Below are 18,093 nucleotides of genomic sequence, written 5' to 3'. Positions count from 1 at the left end.
TAGCACTTTTCCACTCTGCTTTCTCACATCCAGCTTTATGCCTCTTACATTTAAGAAAAACAACTCTGAAAAACATTAGTCACCTTTAACAGGTGTAAAGGTAGACAGGTGGGAAATGAAAACAACAGAAGAATACTGATAAATTATGAATTATGTGATTAAAAATTCTTGCTGGTTAGGACCCCATGTTTATGTGTGTGTTGACAAGTGTTCATTGTAGAAATGACTTCTAGTAAACTATTCACAGTAGTCAACTGGACTGGAATGTGGAAAACACCAGCTACATCAACTAAATACTCTGAAGAAGAAGAAAACCTTAGATGCTTAAAGCAACCAAAATTAAAGTAACAACAGATAATTCCCATTCAGTATTGGCCATGATCCTCACATAGGTGAGGATTCCTGAGGCAGAGGCCACTTAGCAGAAGAGGAAGAAACAGGCACAACGCTCTGTGGCTCTAACATAGGAAAGGTATGCATCCTGGAGGACAAATGGGTATTTCCCTTTTGCGTAATTTTGTGTAATGCCACACTCAATCTTCTCCCGACAGTTTTTTTCATTCATTTCAATTCCAAAACATTAATGGAATGAAAAATATTTTTATTATTTTCTCTTATTCATTTGGCTAGAAATTACGCTTTTAACTGCTTTAACCAGTATTTGCTGTGTGTTAAGAAATTAATTTGTGTCCCAAGCTTCTGTTCCAACAAATGCAGTATTTTGTCTCTTTCACAAGCTTACATGGTAAGGATCATTTGTTTCTCTTTCTCTGCTATATGCCTAATTTTAGTCACTGTATATCCAAAAGCAGAAGTCTACATAAACAGAAAGAAAACTTATGCGATTCTCAGTAAATTGAGAGTCATCATGTCTTTTTCAAGGCTACACAGTCCAGCACACCAATAAAAGCTCTGAAGATCGGTTACACTACAACAACTTCCAGCATTTTTTTAATGCAAACTTTTATCAGAAGCAAAGGCACTGAAGTCAGTGAGAAACTTACTGGTAATAAACATTAAATCATTCTAATAATTAACAATATTAATGATTAACAACAACAATAATAATATACATTTAAATAATCACTACTGATGCAGCAGTATATGGGACACTTGAATTCCTGACACTGTAGCACTACTTCAAACACTACAAGAACTGTAAGTACAATGCACAGATTAGGCATATAATGAACAAATCAGACTCTAACCTCAGATATTTATATGCATTAGAATTATGTGCTTTCCAGAGTTTTTGAAACATAAGCAATAATTCAGAGCATACCCTGCAAACAGATGCCATCTGTATAAGTACCAAGCCTGAAGTTATGACAGAACTCAACCCATACACACAGCAGGGAAACTTTAACATCCAGGTCTTCGGAAAGCTGGCAGTACAAAGCCAGAACATCTGGGAGCTATCATAAGAGCTATAGAGACAGTTGTGTTCTCTTCTTTTCAAGCTCTTGCATGCCATTTTTCTGTCACTACCTCAGACCTGCAGGAAATGTGGCCTCCACTGCATCATGTGCGTCACACACATTATGAAAAATAACAGCAAGAAGAGCAGAAGAAGCAAAACACAAGCTGTTTCATAGCCCACTTATATTTCTGACTGAAAGCATACACTCACATCTTCAGCAAGAAAGGAGACATGCTACTTGCCTTTTAACTGTAAGGAAATTCAGTTACAGCACAAATAGTCCAGATTTTTCAGCAGGGGTAAAATAAAATGGCCCTCACTAAAACAACAGCTTGAATCTCTCTCTCAAAACCTTCTTTGCTGTCAAGTATGTGAAAGTAACTTTGTACTTTCGGGTGATGACAGAGGTAGCTGAACAAATGCCAAATACCATTAAGAGTTGTTTGCAGTCCTCCTGAGATTTCAGAAGTAGTTCTGTAGACACCAAAAGACATTATGGAACCAGAGTGATGTTCATGACAGCACCCTAAATTCTGGGCACCTGCTTAAAAAACCCTCATCTGTAATAATCTATGATATTTTCCCTAAAATGAATGAAAATCGTCCCCAGAACGTACTGAACATCGCTAAAAATGGAAGTCATGTTCACTGTTCAACAGTGATGTTGCAGAGGAATTGTAATTACACATCTTTATTGTACTCATGACTTTACATTAAAAACAACAACAAAAAAAATGTCACAGCCCTTGCACAGTGTACTCATGTAAACAATAGTTTCTTAACTATTATTTACATGAAAATAACTAGAAACTTGACAATCTTTTTTTATTCTTCTCATTCTTCCATGTTCTGTTTATACTTACATGACCCTTCCAGAGGAGAATGGTTCATAAGGGAAGAGAAAATGGCTTTAAGGCTGTGATGTCAGGACCCTGCAGTGCAGAGGCCAACCTCTGTATTACAGCCATTACTTATTCTTGATAAGCATCAGGTAAAACTGGGAAAGGTAACAGAACTCCAGAAGATTTGCAAATTCTCCTCAAGTTTCCAAACACAGTGGAGTAATAGATGACAGAAACTAAACTGTCCTTTTGAATTCTTAGCAAGGTAACTTTTTCCAAAATCTGTTCCCATAGCGTAAGCTATTTTCACTGAAATAATCTGGGGTGCCTACTGCCTGCAGAGCAGCTGTACTTTGTCACAGTTTGATGAAGCAGACCTGCTTTGACAGGGAACAGGGTTACTAAGGGCTGTCATTCATATATGCTGAACCAGAGCAGGAGATCAGTTGTTTTTTGAGCCCATGCCCTGCTCTTTATAAATATTTCCATGTGTTTGTAATTAGTGGGCTATTCTGGCAGCAAAGGTTATTGAAGGCTGTTTTCCAGACATTGGTTTTGGGTTTTTTTCCTCTCTACACAAGACTCAATCTTAGCATGTTTAATAACAACACAGCCAAACAGTAGGCTCCTGTATCTACATATATCAAAAAAACACCTTAAATGGAAGAGTTTACCTGCCTTCCCTTGCAAAAATTGCATGTGCTTTAGATACAGAGGGCCACAGAATGCAATTGAATAGCTTTTAGCAACGTAGCAACAGAAACCTTGCAAAGCACGGAAGATTTCTGAAATCTGGTTTTAGCTGCTGTAGTGTTCAGAGTGCCCTGAATAAGGGGAAGGATTCAATCCCTGCTGATCTGAAATTTCATTGTGCTAATTGTTTAATTAAGAAATTAAGTTAGTTAAGTATTCCCTTCCAATATCTGTAAGTACCTGCCCAATTAATATAGTATCAGTTGTATCTCAAGAAATACATTCATTTGTACACAAGAGGGGCAACCTACACTTTACAGGAGTAAATCATCATGGTCTTCAGAAACATGTGGCACAACATACCACACATACATCAAAATACCACATTTTTGTTTGTTCTTTTACATCAGACAGTAACTTAGGTATCAGCCTAACTGCTTCTATCTCATGATTACAAGTAGCTTACAAATAGTGGAATAATTGTACATAGCAAATATCCTGAACCAGATACAGCAATGAGGACTATTAATAATACACTGCTACAACACTAGGGAATACGCTGAATTCAGAACTAGCTGAATAAAGAAATATAACATGATTAAGTAACTTTGTAAACAATGCCTGCATTTCAGCTCAGCGAAATTAAAACTGTAGTGCTTAGTTTAAAATCCTTGGATACAAAAGGTAAAAATAAACCAAGCACAGAGTAAAGTGCTAGAGTCTAAAAGAAAAGTCTAATTTACTAGCCAAACCACTCTTTATGGTTTATGTGGCTCATGAAATTAAAGTAAGCTTTGAAGTTGTGGCATCAAATGTGGGTTCTGCAAGCTAATCTGACCAGGTGACTCTGATATCCTCCTAACGCCGTCTGTTCTGCGATGGCCAAGAGTTTCTGAAAGGAACAAGAATAAACCTAACTTAACCTACTGCTAACACAAGCTACTGTTTCTTGTTCAAGCCATACTATTGTTATGGTCTGACTGGTCACTGCATTACAGAGAAAGGCAACTGAGTCAATATGCACAATCAATACTAGCAGCAGTTAACTTACACAATTTTCTTTGTTACAAGAACCATTTAAATACACAATAAAACCTGCCATTTTAATTTGTTATGGGAATTGGAGGGAATTTAAAATATACCAACATAGGAATACCTGTGCTGGTAGAGCTATCAAAGTCAGGACAAGCCCAACATATTTCACCTTTCATCCTTCTACATACAAACTAGACCAGTAACACGTAATCATAAAGAGGATAAAATGGATATTATTTATTACATATCCATTTTAAAGAAGACTATCAGGAGAAAATACAGTCAAGAGCTGACTCTGCAAAGGGCCTTCACATTGAGTTACAATCAATAGAATTATTCACGTAACTAAATGCAACTCAAGTTATGAATTGGTCTTTAAATTAAGAAAATGTCAGGATTAGCTAACACACAAAAAGAATGAGAAACAGGGGGGATGAAAGTGAGGAATCTAAAATTATGCAGTCTTCAAGGAAGGCAGTAAACCATGCTGGTACTTCAGAAAGTCTGTTTAAAGGGAAAATTATTAGACGAGTCTCAAATTCCATAGCTACACATAAAACATAACCAATTACATTCAAACCATATCTCCATATTGTATATTTAACACAGATGGGTTAAAAAGCAAGCCTAACATCTAGTCCTCTTTAGTGCCTTGAAGAAAATTAGAGTTTGATACAAAAAACAAATGCAACCTAATTTTTCCAGTACTGAGTCAAAAGCAGACATAACCTTACAAGGTAATTTGATTTCATGATACTTTGACCATTTGGGAATGGAATGGTCTAATAGCAGCTTCCAGGAATTCAGCATAATTAAAGCCAGGCACGATCAGAACCAGGATATGGGCATAAGCCCAAACTGTAGGTGAAATTTCATTCAGATTTGCCCTTCAATTTCATTGTCATTATTTGTACTATTAAATACACAAGAGCAACAGACCTGAATAGAAACATAAGGACATGAAGTGGAAGAGTACTTTTTAACAGTATTTACTGTTGCAAACAAAAAACTAAAATAAATTATGAGATACTCATGCACACTGCTTGAAAAGATCAAAGTCTATCAGTTATTTACAGTACTAGAGTACCAAGACTGACAAGTACCTGTACTCTAGAGAGGGCTGAAAATCTGTACAGATGGTTCCGTACAGGATTACACTTTCCTGTGTCTGCTCTATTATGAACAACAGAAAGGCTACAAACCACTCCACCATTGTTCAGGAAACTAGCTGAAAACTTCTGCCTCCAAATTTTCCAATCAGCAGCATCTCTGTTTACACAAGGATGTTCCTGTTATAAGCAGATAGTGTAGTTAAATGTTATAACACACTGACCTCCAATGTCAGTTGCTTTCCAGAGTTTACAAGCCTCAAGCCTCACTGGAATCCAGCACAGTATCTCATTCACAGTTGACCATAGTGAAGGAATGCTTGCACTATGAAGGAACAAACAGGCAGATAAAATGTAGTAGGCATGGCCAATAATATAACTGCACAGCATGCTCTGCATTTACTTTGAATTTCCCATCTGAAATTCCTCTGTGGTCTTCAACAGCACTTGCTAGCTACAATTCACAGTTGCTAAGAAATGTAAATATGTAACAGTCATTCACACCTCTGCCAATGAAGAATTTCTGCATATACTATGTTTTCTAGTATTTATTCAGCTCAGTTTTATGAGTTCCAAGAAATGGGACCTCCCTTGAGAAACTGTTCCTGACGGTGACAGAGATCTTCTGATGGTACAATGCATTACATTGATACATTGACAGTTAAAAAAAAAAAAAAAAAAAAAAAAAAAAAAGGTTTACTGTCATGCTTCATTATTTTACCATACCCCTTACTAACAGTGATGCTTACACCACAGAAGTATTTCTGAGCTTGCACCTTCCTATGCCATATGCCATCACAGCTTCCTCAAAATGCTCACATCTAACCAATCCTCCTCATGCATTTGTACACATATACACAGGGTCTGATTATTTGTGTTGTTTTTCTCTGAGCCCCCTTCAATCCATTCGTATCTATTAATGGCACATACACATCCGTAACAACCTAGCAAAATATTTTCCCAAATCACAGAAAAGACTGTTCTACATGAAAGTGTTTCTATGTAGTCTGATTGCCAGCCCAGCCCTTCTCGAGCATGTTCAGAGACCTTTGCTTCAGAGGCCACACTGTCTCAAACAGTTTTTACCTCCCCTGTCCTGACCCTTTTTTTCTCAGTATGTCTATGGTAGCAGTGTAACTGTCTATCCAGCCACACTGTGATTTGAATTAAGCAACTAACCAGGTTAAAAATAACCCAGAAAAGGAGGGGGGGTGGGGGGAGCAGGGAGGAAGGTTATTTTTAATATAAATCACTCTTCCAACCCAGTTCACTGCACAGGTGCACATGGGATCTCCAGAGATCGGAATAAGCAGCAATGGCTGCAGTGCAGAATAGCACTGCCAGAAAAGGATATGGCCACAAAACTATACAGTCTTCCCATGAAGAATGTCTTGCCAGAGAGAGTACTGTACTTCATCGCCTGCCCAGGGCGCCCTGGGCTGTGATGAAGTACACAGAAACACTCACTGGTCTGAGATACAGGTGAAATCAGGTGAGAGGGTCTATTTTTATTCTGTGTTCCAAGTAAAGCAATGTATATATTTAAAAGTAGAATAAGGCAGAATATTTTCACCCCCAGTGAAGTTAGCATAAGAATTTCGATCCTTCCTCTCCACAGAACATTCTTCTGTCACTTCAGCTACACTCATGCATGCGGGGATCACTGATATGATGGCTTAGAAACATCCCACCTTTAGAAAAGAGGCTCTTCATTTAAAATCTCATCTTTTAGTAACTATGATCTTCAAAATAAAACAAAAAACCTTGAGAAAAAAAATAAAATATTTCCATGGATTCATTAAAATAAGTATGTATTTATGTTAGTTTGGTTCCAGGTGTCTATGGACTGTGTTGGATACAGCAAACCTCTTACAAAGATTAACTTTTCCAGTGACAGGGCACCAAAACTATAATAAATCACACTGTTTTTTTTAACTTCTTGTTTAAAAATGGAACTTGAGCTGAGAAAGGCCAGAGAACCTACAGCTCTTCACTTTTCATCACTGTAAGGTTAAAAATGTAAGCTGAAGAAACACAAAACGCAAATTTACTGTCAGAAGGAAATGTCATTTACCTATGTTCTCATTTAGGATGTGAAAGGTTGCTGTTACCCCCTCTACCTCATGCCCTCCTCTGATGGGGAGGCAGCTAAACCTATTCACACTGTCCACCACAGTCTCTCGTTCCTTGTTTTGGACTCCTCTCTTCCCTTTCACAGCTCCCTATCCACTATATTCTCCCTTTAGGTCACTCTTTTTTGGTTGCTTTCTGCATTGCTGTCACTCTGTGCAACACACTGTTCTGGATTCTCATAGACTCTCTGCAACAGTGCCCTAATGAGAGTTCCTCCTCACCATCTGTGGCCCTTTCTCCACAGCCTTCTAAAGGAAAGTCAAAGATCAGAGGCTACTTAACCACCCTAATACACATGGTAATTGAACACAGACTGTCCTTCACACTTCTCCCAGAAAACAGAAACATGATATTAAGTATCATCTTTATGTAGAAAGCTGAATATTATTTACTCCATAATAAGCAAGTTAACAATGCTATTGGTAAGAGAATTTTACTGGTGAGCATTCTTTCACCTACTGACAATTTCCTCTTCCCACTTCAGACCCTCAAAAAGTAGTGATTGATTTTTACTTTTGCTGCCATAAGTATTTATATCAATTCCATTGCTGTGACACCTCATTTCACTTTCTGCAGATGAGAACAGTACCAAACCTCCACTGTGATTCAGGGAAATTTATTAAATATTCACACTAGAATACCTAACTTCCTTAACAGGGTCATCGAAAATATATACTACCCAGGAAGAGAACTGCAAGCAATTTCAAAGTAGGTGATCAACAGTAAATTTGATCAAACATTGATTTAAAACTTACAGTGGTATCAAAAGCCTTGCTTTAACTAGGCATCTAATCCAGCGATATCCAAAGCAGAGATACAATAAATATTCAAAGATGCCAACACTACAAGAACCGACCGCCTATAGAAAAAAATAGAGGATCAGCTAGATGAAATACATATGAAAGATTGATGAGAAGTCCATAACTAAAGAACTACATGTTGCACCAACTGCAACAATCTTCTGCTTTGATCCAAGCATGGCACATAGCAATAGCTTACTCTCCAGGTAATAAAGGCAGGAAATATATCCTCACCCACCCAAAGATGAAAGAATATTATGGAAAGAGCTTTGTAATTATTCAGTAAGAAGTAGACTATATCATAAAAATAAGCCTGCATCTGCTGCGAAACTTTTTCTGTGCTATATGGAAGGCAAACACTTATGAACTTAATGCTGTGCAGATAAATCATCCAGTAAAGATCTAGTACAGGGGTCCTCAAACTTTTTAACCAGGGGGCCGGCACGGATGCAGTGGCAGGCAGCCATCTGCGGCTGCTTGGTTTCCCCCCCCAGCCCCCGGCAGGGGGGGGCGGGGGGGGGCGGGGGGGTCTGTAAATACCAGGGGCCAGATTGAGGACCCTGGGGGGGCGTATCCAGCCCGCGGGCCGTAGTTTGAGGGCCCCTGATCTAGTATATCATACTGCTGACAATTCTGGATAAAAAAGACTGCAAAGGCTTCACTGCTGGTCCTTCAGAGGTAGCTTCACCACTTTCTTTGTGCTCCTTGATCCACGTTTTGGCAATGTTCTTAAGAAAACTTAAATATCTCACTGTATGTAGCTCCTTACCTGTGCATCACACTTCAGCTCAGCCTCCTCTAAGATAATACTTGCCTTAACACAGTAACTGAAAATTGACTTTGCAGTTTTGGCAGAGTTACCTACACTCTAGGCACCTTCCTTCCTTTCTCTAAAGGACACGGGGAAAGGAAAACAGCAATTCATGAAACAGCAGAGTCACGGAAGCACTGTCTCAAAAGACCAAACAAAGGCAGTGCCACAGCACAACAAAACCCTTACATGATTAAATTTATTTTGACAATCATTACTGCTCCCCTTCCTTTTCTGAAGGGGAGGGACAACAGAGAGGCCTTGCAATTACCCTTGCTATAAAGACTTGGATAGTACAGGAAGGAAAGTAGCATTTCTTCTGTGAATTGGATTTACCTTTGTGTTTTCAGGAAACCAGCCATGAAAAGCTAGGTGCAATGTAAAGACAAGCAGAACAAGCAGCTCAGCTCTGCTCAAAAACCTGGGGAAACAATTTTCTCTGAGTAAGGCTGGTGTGACTGATGAGTCAGGCTGACTGAGCAATGAGGAAAAGGCTGAGATGCATCTGTAATTTCTACACCTAATGCACAAAGGAAGGTAAATCAGGCATATAAGTGTACAGCAACAGGTAAATAAAAATCCATAAGCAGAGGATGGAAATCAAGGGGAAAGTCCTAATATGAATGAGAAAACCAATCAGATATGCAAAAGATGTAATTGACAGGACTGTGCCTTATACAGCTAGGATTCAGAGTGTAATCAGAGGGAACCAAAATGTAATTCTGGCATTTCCAGGTCAGGACTTCTTTAATGGGCAAGGCTTTGGAACAGATTTTTAAGGGAAGAATACTTGTATGCAGATAAATTGCAAACTAAATTAATTACACCATAGGATCTATAATAATTCTACCAGTTTTGCCCAATATCCTTCTCTAATAACAACACTGATTTTATAAACAATGTGTTCTAGTTTAGCTTAACTAAAGCATTTGATATATGGAAATTTACACAGTGTCAGATGAACAATGAGGCACTACAATAACAAGCTGAAAAAGAGATGGCATTAAGTACAGGCAAAATGACTTTAAGACTGGCAGGAGAACATTAGGGAGATCCCACACAGACTGGTGCTTGGACCAATCTTGCTTAATATTTTCACTAGTAAAGCTGGAACAAATGTCAGAAGTTTGATGCTGAAATCACATAACCACAATGCACATTGACGGCACTGTAAAATGCCCAAGAAGAATGACCTTGAGGTCTGGATCAGAAAAATAGAATGAATCAATATCAAAATTAAGAGATCACGGAGTTAGGACTAACATAAAATTCCATACTATACTGAGGAATCATAATTTAATTAAGGTGAAGGTGAACCTGAATGCACTAGTAAAACACAGATGTGAAATAGGAAACTAAAAACCTTAAACATATCAGGTGCAACACTGCAACACTGCAGAGCAAATAGTGATGTTGTGTACCTTACATAGAACCTTGAATTAATATCACATACATTAAAGAATGAAACAGAAAATAAAAAAGATGCAGGAAAAGGAAATGAGAGACAGTACTTATGGAATACATGGAAGTAAGATTTGCTTGTTTCCAGTCAAAACAAAATCGAAGAGAATTCATGTCTGCTGGAAAGTTGAAGGAAAGTAAGCCCAGGATGAGAAGTAACTGCTTGCACAAAAATGAATAGACACAAACAAGCAATGGATAAACTTACGCTCAAAACTGAAGATTCCTACCTGTTAAAGCAATCAAGTGCTGGAACAGCCTTTCCAATGTGAGTAACAGAGGCAAGAAAATATTAGCTGTTCTTCATAAAGACTTAGATAAGTTTAAGAAAGGGACTATATGGCACAGTGCCTTCAACAGCAGAAAACCGCTCAGAGATGCAGGAGGTTCCGTACAGTCCTAGGAAACCTGCTTTTTTCCCCTTGGGTTCAACAGCTCATAAAGAATTTGGACTTCCACTCTTTCCCTTCCAGCTGATCCCTGTTACAACTTATTGGCTGTGAAAACGGAGTCCCTGAGACAGTACAGAATATGACCACCAAGAGCCATAGTGGTTAACGCCAGAAGTAGGAGGAAATAAGAAGCCAGCAATGTGCTTCACACTTCATCCTGCAGATGTGAACTGACCCAAGCAGGATATACCCCAGATGGGTCTTGCCTGACCAAGAAGGTGACAGGCATGTCACCTCAGCCACAGGGTCCTGGTTTGTCTGTTTCACATGAAATTCTGGAAAAAATGCTGATCCAGAAACACACCAGAGGAGAACAGCTGGGGACAGAGGGGAATGTGATGGCCCCTTTTAGCAGCAGCAACATTACACCAGCTTAACTCCAACATCAAATGTATCCATGTGCTGGACGTGGGCTAATTCAGTGCAAGACCAGCTTGGGTGGCTCTGCTCATGCTTACAGCACCGGAGCTCTGGGGCATGTTACCTGGAGACATCCAAACACTGCTCTGAAAAGACCAGATTAGCTGATCCCAGCACCTCTGGTGAAGACTTAGCTGCAGTGAAGACACACCTGAAGATGACAATCTTTGGCTGATTGATGGCTTAGTGATGACTTAGGCACAGGAATGAAGAGGCTAAAGGTGAAGAATCTTTAGATTTAGATCTTTAGATAGACCTGGTGAATCTCAGCCACCACTCTTTTTCTCAGCTAGGCCACAGCAACATACAACCTTTGCTCTACAGCACGTAGTTCATAGCTTTTAGGGTTGTAATAAAACCTGTATACAGCCCCTTTTTCTTTCTGAAAGCATGCAGCTTACCTTTCAGACACATGCATAACCTAATTCTTAAGCCCATCTACCAAAGCAGCAGTGGGCTTCTGAAATAGAATTACTCTTCCTTTTTTCTACATTTTTAACACATTGTTTTGACAAGAGGCACTTTCGGAATTGAAAAGAAAGTAATTTCAAAATTAAATAAAACATTTCTCCCCAGTCCCATATATCATAAAGGCACAAACCTTTAGATGCAGCACAAGGGTTTAACCTAAAATTTCCATTTCTCTTTACTCCCACAAGGCCCAAGATAAACAGTACCCTAATAAAAGTTGATAGCATGGGCTCTGTTCAAGTGAAACCACTTTATAACTTGATCAAGTGTGTTCTCTGCCAGGAAATGATTGCTTTTCCAGTTCAACCCAAGAATGTTGCTCTGCCTTATGTCTGCCGGCAACAACTTCTCTGTTTATGGGTGGGCTAAGAAAGGAATACTCAAAGGCTAAATTTAGGCCTCAGATAATGGTGCTAGGATTAAGATTTGGTGCGAGATTTTACTATACATATCATATGGGTCTGTGAGGTTGAGCAGACAAACAAGGAAGGTACTATAACATATTACATGGTTTATTAACCTCCTGTTTTTCTTCTCCCTATACTTATTCTCTGCATCTCCATTCAAATCAAAATTAGGTCTACAAGAATGAAAACACAGGCGTGTATGATTTTTTAATTTCCTACACTGTGTTAACACTATCGCATACTCTCCTGTCAAAGTCACTACACCCTCAAAGACTTCTTGTAAGAATAATCCTTGTACCTTAATGCAGAAGACACTTCCTGATCAATGCAATTGAACCAGCACTGTAATGGGTAAATGTCTTGCAATGTACCACAGTACTACCCTTTAATGAAGAGAAGGAAATTGGTTCCTCCCCAAAGAGAAAGGCATTCAAGCTACTTAAGAGGTACTGCTGCAGGACACCACAGAGTTCTCTCGCCAGGGACGCTTGTGGTGAAACACGCTGCCAGTATTCCCTGTATCACTACCACAGTGAAAACTAAAATTAAAGTAGTGCCTGCACCCAAAAGCAAAGCACTTAATCATTAAGCTACATACTTTAAATGCCTTCACAGCAATTTCCCAGGCTTGAAGAATTATGAAGAAAACCTAGCATAGGTCAGAGTGTTAAACAGTTACACACCACTGCCTGAAACTTTTTTTAATCATCAAACAGGCTAGAATACAAAGTGAATTGTGCTACACAGTCTCACTCCATTTATTTTTCTACCCGTACTTTGACTTCTTCACTTGGAGAAAAACTGTATTTATTTTTTTTTCAGAATAAAATCCTGTTGTAGGCAAAACTGGAATTGGGAAATTTTACTTCAGTTAGTTTCTGCCGTGCAACACAAACTTCTGATAACTGATTTAAGCATTGAGAAAAAGGATGTACAGAAACTCTTAAACAAACACTTACTTCAAATATAAATATATATATATTTTAAATATATATAAAAAATATAAAGAAATATCGTTGTCCTTTCCCAGTCTCAGTTTGCCTAATACTCGCCACAGATTAAACTCAATCCATTCACACGGCTCTGGCAAGGCGAAAAGCAGTATAGGAAGTTGACAGGGTGCGCGTAATGGTTTTTGTCTGCTATCCTGTTTTCTGCTGCCATATGCTTAATAGTTTGTTGCAGCTTAACATGATGGTTTCTGCCCTTCTGTTCCTTGATGCCCCTGCCCCAGCGTGGGCCACCTCTGGGTTCCAGTCTTTCAGAGTTGTTTCTGACCTGGCCTGGGCTGCCCATGGGCTGTGGTCTTTTGGGGGCATCCAGTTCTGTTGTGGTCCACTGATGGACCCCCCAGGAATGGTCTTGCACCACTGCTACCTCCTCCTACCTACAGCCTATAATATACATGTGTTCAATCTACTACCCCTACCCCTGCAAAGCACATCTTTAACACTAGGTTACAGGAGTTAACTTCATAATAGTTTGGAAATATTTTCATCAGAGACCTTTCAAAGCAGAATAATTTCAGGAGGAAATGCCAGAACAGCTGCAAAACCAGTAATGGATGAAAGAAAGAGCCATCAACAATGCAGCTATGGAAAATTTAGATGGCTATGTCTAAGCAAGAAGGGGAGGAGGGAAACAGCTTAAATGAACTTCTACAATGAAAAGCAAGATGTGAACATCTGAACTGAAATACCCTTTTTACCAGGCTATCAGAAAAACAATTTTATCACTGATCCTTTTATATACAAGGCTCAGTTGTTAAAATAATTCCATGGTAGCAAGGCTTACCTTCATAGCCTGAGAAAAAAACCCAAGCACAATTACAGGCCTTTCAACAGTTTCCAATAGTTTCAGCAGGGAAATCAGTACAGAATGAGATTGGCAGCCCCGTAACTCTTCAGGTCACACTTCTGACCACTCACAGTTGAAGCAGATGTGCAAGTCTAACCCTGGAAAGCAACACTTCCTACACATTAACTCAGCTGCAGAAAGGTATATGAAACCACGTCTCATTAACAATTTATCCAGAACTGAGAACACTATTACCAGTAGTCCAGAGTTGTATTAAATCAAAAGGACCAAAATACCATTATGCCAAATCTGTACCAAGTTACAGAATTAACTTGATTTGTTACAACTGTATATAAAATGGTGCAGCACCAGAGAAAAAAACCTAGAATCTTGAAGTATTAACACAAAGAACACAAGACATTTGGGAGATGAACATCTAACACAAACGAACACCAGCCTCTTAAATTGATAACTTGGAGGCTTTCATTTAGCTTAAACATTTTTCTTTCAAGTCCTTCTGCATTACTCAACTTGGTAATGCAGAGTACACCAAGGAAGTCATCCTCATATAAGCTTAGAAGAAGGATTGTTTTTAAGTGGAACTCTTCTTGGACACAGTTCTGCCACTATCTTGTCTCAGTTGTCACTAGAATTTTCTATTTGTTTGCAACACAAAGCTTTTTATTGCAAAGGAAGAAGAGGGGAAAACTAACTTTGGGTAAAAAAACCTATTTGTAGAACGAAGAAATATTACAGTCTTAACCTAAGAAGCTCAGAATTTAATACCAGACAATAGACAGACTACACAAATATCTTCAGAGAAAGGAAGATGTGAAGACCTAAAGGAAGCACAACTGTCAGAGGAATTACTACATAACTGTATTTTTCTAGAGGGCTTTACACACAGAGTAACTAGGCAAAATGAACTGGGACAAAAATGTTACAGAAAGCATACTTCAGGGGGAAAGAAAAACAGCAGAGTGGTAATATAATACATCTTAAAGACACAGATAAAGGCAGAAGAAATCGTATCTCTGGTGTACAAAGGGGTTTTAAGGTAAAGAGAATATTCAATGTATTTTTTTAAAAAGCCACTTACTGGACTCAGGAGAAGGTGGTAACTACATAATCTTACAATTCAACATCTTGTAAAGAGACAACATAGCAGGATCTCTGGAATGTGATGCAGAGGAGGACCAGGAAAGATTTAAAGCCAAAACTGAAGAGAGGGGGAACCGAAGGGGAACAGAAAGAGCGCTCTGAAGAGAAATTACAAGGATTTAAGAAAGTAAAATGAAGTCTTATTATAGACAGTTGAAAAGGGCAGCAGGTTAGCCGTAAAAGATGTCAGAAACTGCTCTGGAAACAGAAGTGATCTGATCTGATGACCATACCAATACCAGAAAATAGAAATATTTAGAAAACAGGTGCATTTCTTAACCAGAAAAATAAGCAAATGTTTTAAGAGTATTTAAACAGAGCCTTGGAAAACATGAGGATTTATAATTTTTTTAAAAAAAAAAAGCTATTCACATTAATGTGACTAAGTTAATTGTTGAAAAATTGCATATTACTGATCCAGATCTGCTCAAAGTGAGTCACAGGCAATTTCAGTAAAGTCAGTGTACATACAAGAACCTGTGGTTATAAACATCCCATATTTTAAATCCCAGCTTCTTTCTGACACATTGTTACAGCCTGCTGGTTGTTACAGTCAAGCACTGCATGCCCATTTGTACAGCTCTGATTGATATATATCAAGTATATATCCGTATAAGGACTTTGCTGCCTGTACACACAAAAGACTTCTCAAAAGTGGATGGAACAACAATTTCTGGAAGAAAATGAACTCCTCTAACAGCATATATACATATATACACTGTATTAATGCTTATATAGCACATGGGAGTCATTATGTTCATGTATTCCTCCCAGCTGAAGGATGCTCAGCTTCCTCAGGTGCATCATTCTATGAAAGCAGATTATTATTTCTCTGGTTAATGGGTATAAAAATATTCCCAATGTAAGAATCTGTGCTTGGTGCCTGCAGTATCCTGGTGATGATGCTCAGGACTAAATTTCAGCCACCAGCACAGTATCTGCTATAAACAGTCTATGTCACAGAGGCCATAAACATTAGCCTAACAGCAGTTACTCAAAGCCCGGGAAGGAAAGCAGAAAAAAACTGCTCGGAAGAAGAAAACATCCAATAAATTTGCTAAGGTATTGCTTGTGCATTTGAGAGGTGCTGGAGTGTGTCCAAAAAGCAACAAAGCTGGTGAAGGGTCTAGAGAAAGTCTTAGGAGGAGCAGCTGAGGGAACTGGGGTTGTTTAGGCTGGAGAGGAGACGGCTCAGGGGGGACCTTACTGCTCTCTACAGCTCCCTGACAGGAGGCTGTGGGCAGGTGGGGGTCGGTCTCTTCTCCCAGATAACAGGCTACAGGACAAGAGAAAATGGCCTCAAGTTGCAGAAGGGGATGTTTAGATTGGATATAAGGAAAAACTTCTTCACCAAAAGGGTTCTCAAGCACTGGAACAGGCTGCCCAGGGAAGTGGTTGAGTCACCATCCCTGGAGGTATTTAAAAGATGTGTAGATGTAGGGCTTAGAGACCTGGTTTAGTAGTGGACTTGACAGTGTTAGGTTTACAGTGGGACTCCGTCTTAAGGGTCTTTTCCAACGTAAATGATTCTACGATTAAGCTCTTAAGTCCTGCTATACAACACACACATTCCAGATTTCACAAAGAACAAAGGTACATTTTTTATTCCTTTTCTGCTAGAAAATGAAAAATATCCATTGCTCTGAAATGAAGAGACTATCCTTTAAATCAATGTATTTTTCATTTCTAGAATGGATTATTTAATTCTGCTTATCTCAGCATAAATGCCAGTTTCACCAGGGATCTGAAACTCTTGAGCCATATTCACAAACCAGGAAAGACAGTTATGAATGTGTAAGACCAATGTCCTTTGAGCTTCATGTGCTGCTTATTCATTTCAGGATGAATTTATAGTTCTTATACTGCTCTCAATTGTTGAGTGAGTGTTTAACACAAAGAAAAATCATAAGCTCATTTGTCAAATATTAAATACTACTTCTAATACTACATCACAGGAGAACATGTAGTTATATCATATTCAGATCTCAACACACCTTTTGATAAAAATTTGCCTTATAATGGCATCTACACATAAAGAAGGAAAGTCCAGAGAAAACAGTAAGAAGGAAGGAGGCAGCAAAGAAATAGGACAGAAGGATCATACACACCACTTGACATGATTCGTAGTAACTTCAGCTGTGGGACTACGGTTAGACACAAAGATGCTGGGCACCTTTTGGGCATATAATACGTTGACAATGCCAGCTGGCTGTTTTGTAAGCTGAAATGCATTTGTATCAGTGAGCTTATTTGGGAAGCATATGATACAGGGATGCATTCCATGTTTTCCAGTTAGCATATATGACACGTGCCTACTGACTTCAGCAAGGCTTTACGCCAGTCATACAGCCTATGGATCTCTTCAGGTACTTCTCAATAATCTCTCCAGTCATAGTCTCACTGTTAAGGTTTGAGACTGGGAGATGTCCAAGACATGTTCACAGCAGATGGAACCACAGATGAAGCCTTGAACCATATGAACACCATAAAGAAATGAAAAGACAAGATGACCTTTGCTTTTCTTATAGAACCAGATTTCTTAAATCCTGGGTAGCATAACTGATACTTCTTCATGTAAAAAAAGAGCAGAACAAAAACAGACCAGGATTCCCATCCCACCAAGCCCTCTGCAGTTTATCTTCCTACACAAGAGTACTGTTTTTACTACAGTAGCTGAATTCTTTCTGCAGAGTTTCATGGCAAATCTAAGTCTTTGCATGCTGATGCCTAGAAGAGGAAACATAAAACTCTCCATGAGACTGATGTTTGTATGGGATACCATTTCAAAAATTTAAAATGAGAACTGGTGCAAGGGTAGTTTGCAACAATGTTAAATTTAAATTGACCAACACTGCATTTATAAGTCTTTGAACAACATTTTAACTATTTCAAGACACACAATCTCACAGGAAAAATGTAAGACTGAAATATGGAATTTTTTTTTATTTGAATTATTTAGCTTTCTCCCAATGTCTGCTCACTGGTATGTCCTGGTTACTGAGACAAATATTCCATACATAATGAGGTTTCCAAAAAACAAAGCCAAAAATTTAGCAAGAAGTCCTTGTAAACCTATATTCT

The 18,093-nt window shown here is 38.7% G+C and overlaps 1 protein-coding gene across 2 annotated transcripts in view; it reads right to left on the bottom strand.

The window, feature by feature from the left end:
* The window catches only part of ROR2 (receptor tyrosine kinase like orphan receptor 2), a 154,430-nt gene that overhangs the window by 82,190 nt on the left and 54,147 nt on the right, over positions 1 to 18,093 (bottom strand). The window contains exon 1 of one of the 2 annotated variants that reach the window (XM_055791284.1): positions 5,324 to 5,407. The exons of the other annotated variant lie outside the window; for it this stretch is intronic. The gene's annotated coding sequence lies outside the window, so the exon portion shown is untranslated. Of the gene's footprint in view, positions 1 to 5,323; positions 5,408 to 18,093 lie in introns of those variants that run through there. 2 annotated transcript variants of the gene reach the window in all.

Source organism: Falco peregrinus, chromosome Z, assembly GCF_023634155.1.
Source record: "Falco peregrinus isolate bFalPer1 chromosome Z, bFalPer1.pri, whole genome shotgun sequence".
Taxonomy (NCBI): domain Eukaryota; kingdom Metazoa; phylum Chordata; class Aves; order Falconiformes; family Falconidae; genus Falco; species Falco peregrinus.
The sequence above is the reverse complement of the archived record's forward strand: the minus strand, read 5'-3'. Positions and strand labels throughout refer to the sequence as shown.